The sequence below is a fragment of the Atta colombica genome, unplaced genomic scaffold (genome assembly GCF_001594045.1).
Source record: "Atta colombica isolate Treedump-2 unplaced genomic scaffold, Acol1.0 scaffold163, whole genome shotgun sequence".
NCBI classification, from domain to species: domain Eukaryota; kingdom Metazoa; phylum Arthropoda; class Insecta; order Hymenoptera; family Formicidae; genus Atta; species Atta colombica.
In genome coordinates this window covers 836,761-844,971 of record NW_017259254.1, presented here as the reverse complement: position 1 = coordinate 844,971, position 8,211 = coordinate 836,761, and the positions used below count along the sequence as shown (strand labels likewise).

The window sequence follows — 8,211 nt, the reverse complement described above, 5'->3', positions numbered from 1 at the left end:
AAAATTATTTAACTAAGGTAGTTTTTGATATTTGCTACAACGAATATTATAAAGATAAGTGTTCATAATCTCTTTAATCCCAGTATAGGTAAAACGTAAAGATAATTAAATAAATATTTTGATAATAATTTATTTTTTTAATTTTACTTTTCTTAATTTCCTCAGAATTTATGTTCGAATCTTGTTTTCTCGATAAAATTTATTATGAACATTATTTTATCATTTTGACTTTTACAATAAAGCTATTTTGTGGAAGAATTTATGGAGCCTGTATAAAAAAATTGAGTTATTATCTTATATTGCTTATATTATTGATTTTGGAATACATTTAAATTCATATTTAATGAGAGATATTATGAGTCCGTATATTACATATATTTTATTTTGCATTAAAATTTTTGGACCAACGTGATGCGATTGTTTGTTTCAAATCGGAAAATTGAAACAATAAAATATTAAGTAAAAATAGACCGAGAAATATTCTATTACTATTAAGCAAAAAAGGCTACATTCGATGGTCGTGGTGACTCTTAATATTTAATAATATTTTTTGCGTGAATTTTATAATTTCCAATTTAAGCAATAATATGCTTATTAATGCAGTTTAGTGGTGCGGAACATTCAATTTAATCAATGTGCATTTTCTTTTATTGAACTGACCTTTCGGCCGAGTTTGCAAAATAAGCCAGTGATTACTTTGAGCGTATAACATGTTTACAACGTACTTGGATAAAGGAATGTTTGGCAGGCACTTGGGGTATGCACTTGCAAAATTGCAATCTCGCGTCACCTTCGCGGTGTATAAATATATCCAAGTTTTGAGAAATTCCTTAACGATTAATTCCACAACAATTAAATCCTTGCTATTAAAGTTCACGCGAACGAGGATAGTCAAATATTTAAGATATGTCGAGATTGCGTTTTTCTTAGAAAAAAAATATCATGAAAAGAATTTAAAAATATATTACGTAAAAGAATATTGAGCGTACGATTTGCGCTTTGACTGGAACGCAAATAAAACGTCGCGTAATTTTATGGGACGGTGCCCGTAAAAACATTGTGTTATTATCCCACATTATTTATATAATTCTGGAATGCAAAGAAAATTTCTTATCTCTCAACTTCTTAAGGCGAGAAACCTGTTAGAATAAAAAAAAAAGGCGTAACGAATAACGATTGTCCTTTTATGTATTGAGTGTTTTATAAAACATTTTCCACCTCTTTTGTCATTTCACGTTTCCAATGTTATCTGATATTTTATCAAATTTTTACATGCAGCTAACTGTATTGTTATCCCGTCATTTTTCATATACAAAGTTTACGAACCGGATGGCGAGACAAGCGCGTGTGTACACCGTTTATAACGAACGGTAGTCGAAAGAACAAGGAAGAACGAACACGCCCATTTCTCTTTATGCATCCAAAATATCAGATAGAATTTTGAATAATATTGAATTCTGATTCTTCGGGATAGTGCTTGCACTTTTAGACAATCCGTGAGATATGATTTATCGTTGTTCTCGTTCGAACATAGAAAATTCGAAGATATGTTGAGAGTAAGCTAAGTTCAGCACAGCTGTTCTGCTGTTGATGCTTTTAAAGAGCTTTGTAGATCCGATAAAGAGAATCAATTGATCGAGCGGATTACAATTTGGAATATATGTCATATATGTCGTCATATATGGCGTATATTTAAAATCTAAAAATTACCGATCTATCGATTGTGATTTCGGACTTTGTTTAGTGGTTCCCCATCCTTCGTAATTGATTTTAAAGCGTCAGAGCCATTTCGAAAACAAAAATTCTTTTTCAGAGAACTTTTTTTATATGTTCGAATGTATTGTATTCGCTTGCCAAACAATTTTAAAAGCCGTGTGTAGCATTTTTATGAGTATTTGAAAATAAATTACATTTTTTAAATAACAAGAAATTACATAAAATAATCATTTTTGTGACATGGAATACCTTAAGATACAAAGTACTCTTTGTGTCCTTATTTTACTCTTATGATAATGATGACAATTTTATGACGAATTTTGCGGATTGCTCGATCTTATCAGATAAAATATCAGAAAAATCTTTCTAGATTAATGCCTTGATCCTTTGTATGCTTGGCTCTATATCTACTTATATTTTAATTACGCCAGATTATATGTAATCAAAGACTATCAGTTTTTTGTGTACAGAGAGAGAAAGAGAAAGAGATAGAAAAAAAAAGAAAGAGAATATTTATTCTTCTTCGATCACGCACGATGCGTAACTAGGGAAAGCCGAAAGCCTCTTGAATGAAAAATGTCCTCCCTGCCAGAAGTGGGTCAATGATAAAAGGAAATATTTACTGCCGGTTTCAATAATTGTCTAAATCTTGATATCAGAATGTAGTTCCAATTTAACGAAGAAATTACAGTTTGATCCCTCGAGAAATTGGAAAATTGATTTTAAAAGCATTTTTGCCGTTTCATATTAAATATTTTTATAATTGACTATTGTGATTTTGATTCTTAAAATTGAATTTATTGATTTTTAGATTAACTTGTACGCGCTGCAAATAATTCTGTAAATTTTAATAATTTCCGAAGAATTGCACAAAATAGGAACAAATTATTTTGTTATTATCGCGTCAGATTGTTCGCGCGCGCGCGTGTGTGTGTGTATGTGTGTATTGTCAAACAGAACAATGAACCGCAAGACGAGATTTGGCTTAAACCAAGTCCTATATGACTGAACTTTCTTAATATCACACTGTAAATTTGTATAAGAAGCGAAGTTTCTGTTTACTGAAAATCCTCAACTTCATAAGCCGTTCAGCAAACTCTTTCTTTTCATTTTCATTTCTAAAAGTGGAATCTTACCTCTGTTTATCCTCTTTGTAAATATATTCTTATATATCATGGATCCCTTTAAAAATCTACATTTCGTTTTATTGTCCATCTAACATCAAAGTTTGTACTAAGTGATATCTCTGTCTATATCTTCACACAGATGGTATAAAAATAAAATAAATATACACAGCAAATGTATTTTAGATATATTTTAGATATACTTTGCTGTGTATATTTTAGATGCTATCGAAACATGTCACATTTATTTATTTATGGATATAATTAATTTTTATGGTTAGAAATTTAAAAATACATTTTTTGTTTAATGTTTGTAACTATATGATTTTATTCTATCAGTATTCATGTTAAATTAACGTTAAATTAAATTCACGTCGTAAAAAGTAATTGATCTTTTTTTGCGAAATTACAAATTGTTTTGCTGACAAGCATTGATAGCAAAATTAAATTGCGTTCTCGCGTACGGAAAATATAAAAAAAAAAGCGCTTTTACAGGGAGCTTTTACTTCTACCCATTTTATGTAACCAACGATCAATAGACGTCACGAAAATGTCACGTAAGAAAAGGTCCAAAGGTTTCATTAATGTTAAAGATACGGGGAATCAAACCTGTTGCCTTCTTTATTCAAAACGACAAGAAGAATGGGAAAACGTCTTTAACGATTCACTACACAAAGCGGCTTTTTATTGCATGGCTATCAAAGCACGGAACGTGTGCTCTTCAAAGAGATTACCAATCGTATTTCTGACGTGGAATTCAATTAATTCCCTAAAAGTAATTACTTTTGTTATGCGTTTGTACTAGTTTATCATAAACAAAATACTTGCGAAATCAAATCTGATTGTTTTCCGCGAGATGTAGCATACCTCATACATAATATCCGCTTTGTAATAATCTCTCGTGTTGTATTTAGAATGAAATTGAAGCGGTATATATGATTTAATTTAAAAGTATGCTTGAAGGTACTTCTAATTTAAAATGTGGTTTATTGGAATTAATTTGCTTTTATGAAGCGACAAAGTCCGTCTCGCTAGAGACCGACTGACACTATGAGTATAAATTTATGAAATATTACAAGATATCTTGAACGAACAGACTATGGCGAAACGTGTATGATGTAGCTGCGTACATTGTGGTGATCTAAATAGCAGTGGGCGTTCTTAATCGACGAAAACAAAAGGCCAGCGGCTTTCACCGTGATGTTATATGCACTATAGAAATTGGTCGGAGTGAAGGTGCTTCGTACGTGCATAGAGAAACGCGTCCGTGTACAAATTATATTGTTAGGAAGTAGCGTGGTCTTCTTGAAAGGACTCTTTTGGAAAGATACGAATTATTACTCACGATAACTCGTGTATTATACGAAAAGAATAGTATTATCTCTTATTCACGTGATCTTTAAAATTAAATACACTTGCTTCAAATAGGATATGAAGGAAATCGGTATAGAGATATATATCATGTTATACGTCAAAGCTCAATATAAATGTTTGAATTAAATAAATAAAAAAGCGTTAAATCGAGAGTAGATCTTGGTGCCTAATAATATTTATACGTTGAACTTTTAAGTAGATAGATGGGATGCTCAGAACACCCCAAAAAATTTTATATTTTTTAATAATACTGTATAGAATTAAATTTACATTAAATTTATAAATAATGTCAATTTAAGTAGTGTAAGTTTATTAATTTTACAAACAGTAATTAAAGTTTACTAACAATTAAGATTTAAGAAGTTTATTAATTTTATATTTTTCTATCTCAGAAGAATATAAATTTTATAAGAGGAATGTATAAAAAAAATAAACTTTAAAGCTTCTGGGTAATATACGTTTTATTTTTCTTTTCCAGAACAAAGTTTTTAAGATCATGCTTGAGATGTTATGGCCACCTGTCTACTTAAAGATTAAATATAAATACATCTTTTAAAATTACATAAACTGCGTGTCGTTTACTATCGAAATTGAAACGTAATCATAAAACTGAAGCTGAAATAATAATTTAATTTAATTAAATCGAGAGATCATTAATTTAATAATGATGTTTAAAAATTATTCTGCGTGATATTTTTGTAATATCAGTTCTTTTCAGTGTTTTAAAATGTTTATTAGCATTATTATTCAATATCATTAATAATCAATTTAATTGGCGATATTATTTTAGTTTCAATTTATGATTGCGATTTTAAGTCCGACAGTAAATATTATAAATGTTCATTTTTTTCTTTACTTTCTTATTAAATCAGAAATTAGTAGTAGTACTAGTAAGTTAAACGGTTTGCGAAATTACTCGATATTGTTACAAGATCCTCAATACTTCTCCATTACGATCAAAAAGCACACGCTAAATTAAGCATTCAGAGTTAATCTTGTGGTCCGTTCGTTTCTTGAAGAAGCTGAAAGCACTCGCTTTGTCTAGCATACGTCGCCATAATATAATTAAAGCCAGTCGATTCGAAGTTCACGGAACATTTCTGGGAAATTCGAAAGCTCTTCATTTCGTTTTGTTACTCACTCTCGCGGACAAGAATCCTTCGTGGCGCGGTCCATGTCGTTCCACTCGAAGTAGTCAAAGACGGCTATAGTCAGACTAAGCGTAATTATTTATTGCTGTTCTAGAAATATTTCTCAAGAATATTATTTCTCGATCTTATTGTTATTTCTATTATCACGTTCAAACTTTACTTAAAATATCTCTTATCTCATAATAAATTCTATTCATCAAAAATAAGTTTTCAAAATGTGAATTTCCTTAGGGATTATTTAAGTATATTTAAGATACAGACTTCCTCTTCTCTAATATATATTTTGTATATTGTCTACAGAATGAAATGGGTCAAGTTTTATATACCTAGTGAGAGGATTAAAGAACATTTTATCGGTTTTTTGAATTATGAAGTTTTTTTTTTCGAAGCGCGTCTTAAATATTTATGAGCGAGAATTCAGGAACGAAGAACGTCTTGTTTATAGGACGTGTCTGATCATTTTATCGTCCGTTGAATTCTGCCATAATCAGTACGAAGGTCTTCTTCATCTGCGAGTCCTATATCTTCGATCAGTAATTTCCCTTCTACGCGGTCGTGACGAAAGCAAACGAGAGCGCGGCGACTCTATGCAAATCGAATTCAATTTGTTTCGCATTGCACGCGGCGCTTTCTTAATTTATTGAACTTCGCGAGCTCGATACTTTGAGTTCGCGTTTCGCGCGATACGATTCTTAGAATAAAAATTTATCTTTTCAATAAATGTTCATCCTATGAGAACAGATGTTTGCTTGCGAAATGTGAAGAAGCGGCGAATGAACACTGTACGAATAATTCCATTCGTATCTGCTCAGATTAATTCCTCGATGAATCCTCAGAAAGTTTGATTTGCGCGACGCGAAGCATTAATCACATGTACACATGCGGCACTTGTTATCAACTAACGCACCCGTGTTGCGGTGCGTCGTGATTTATCGTCGCCGTTTGCAGCATCGCTCGTATGACGAATAGCAAACTATCCGATAAAAGAGATGTACATCTTTTTTCGAAATATATTTAATTGTACAGGATATCCAGTTTGCGCGCGAGCGAACTCATTCGGCATGGATTATTGATATTCCTCGTGGACGTGCTAACAATATGGAATGCAACAGTGAACGCTCGTCGCTCCGGCTGCTCCGATTACGTCGACGCAATCTTTAAATTACAAATATCCCGTATTAGGATAAGAACACACAATAGACAAAAGTCGGCCGACTGTTTGTGTCGTTTATATTTTATGAATACAGCCTTGATCAAAAATATTAACCATCAGAAAGAATGATTTTATTGAGGTATCTAAAAATTTTAGATAGATCGATATCTGAAAATAATGTTGAACTATCAAAATAATTAGGAATCTTAAGCATGATGAGCAATGTAGCAAAAAGTCATAACTTCTGGAAGCCAGTTTGAATGTCCTATATAATTCTTTCGATAATCTAACAAAATTAGTTTCTGATTTATCTAGCGAAATTTTTAGATATCAAAATCGTTTTTTTTCACCTTATTATTTAACGTTTAGATCAAACATTGATTTTGATATTCGCTGTTAATTATCCTTTGTTTTAAGAATTAAATTTCTATATATAATGCTGGTGACTAATAGTAAACAATATAGGTAAAAGAATTACAAATAATGAAAAAATTATTTTTAATCAAAGTTGTAAATACATATTATAAATATCTCACAAATATTTAAGACACATTTAAAAAAAAATCTATATAATTCAGAGAATTGATAAAATATTTTTAAATCTTCTTTTTATATATATATATATAATTTTCTGTGCATATAAACTTAACTCAAGAAAACAATTAAAATTATGTACAATAGTATCCATGCAGTTGCATGCATTGCCAAGGACTTTTCATAAATGACAGTTGCCGATACTTAGTCTGAATCTTGGATGTGGTTAATCGCTAAATTGAAGCAAAAACTGATTAAAAATATTGTTCCTAAAATATTGTTTTTGCCAAACAAATTGTTGCTTCGATTATGATATTTTACATATCTTTTCCGTTACATTAAATATGTCTATATATAGCTTTGGATAGAATCAAAAACATTATACTACGAGCTTCACATATGAATAATTAATACGAATTTAAGTAAGAGAACGTTAGTATGAAAACTGCATTTTGCGATGGTTTGTACACGATTGAGTGTATGACAGTTCGAAAAGAGTAGAGAAGGGCGTCTTCACTCCATATGTGCTGTTCAAGTAGAAATCATAATAAAATCAAGACAACATTAAGTAGAAATTATTTTAAGAAAAATCATAATGATGTTATTTGATACACTTTTAATAATTTATCTTATTATGATTTTATGATTTACCTGGATTTTGCCCTTAATTACGCAAGTGTGGAATTTACACGCGCGATCGAATTATCTACAGATTCGTCATTGTTCTGCGTATACCTGACGACGTATTCGATATCGACGTATCACATAAATTGGATACAAGCCTCTTACGCGCAACATATGGTAAACTTAAAGATGAAGATTAAAGTTGTCAAGCGTAATGAACGGTTAAGTGATTAAATGAGGCCTGCGCGCTTGATTAAACTTGCGGATACCGGATGGCTCGTCGATCATAATTCCGCGTATCGATCGCACATTTCGCTATGAGATCGTAATAATTCTCTCGTTATTATTTGAAAGAGACATGACTTCCGCGGAAGATTAATATCGTTTATCGAACAGATGCTCGTTCTCCGTTATCAGAAACTCTCATGAATTTTATAAGAAAATGGTATAACATAATTCTTTTGACGTTGTCACGCGTATTATTTGAACTGTCGCTATGCTGCTCTGTCTTAACTTAAAAAGCGATAGTGAATTT

General features: G+C 31.1%; 1 protein-coding gene across 2 annotated transcripts in view; it reads left to right on the top strand.

Annotated features, from left to right (window-relative positions):
• Positions 1-8,211, top strand: part of LOC108685996 (neuropeptide-like 1) — a 22,509-nt gene that overhangs the window by 326 nt on the left and 13,972 nt on the right. The window lies entirely within an intron of this gene.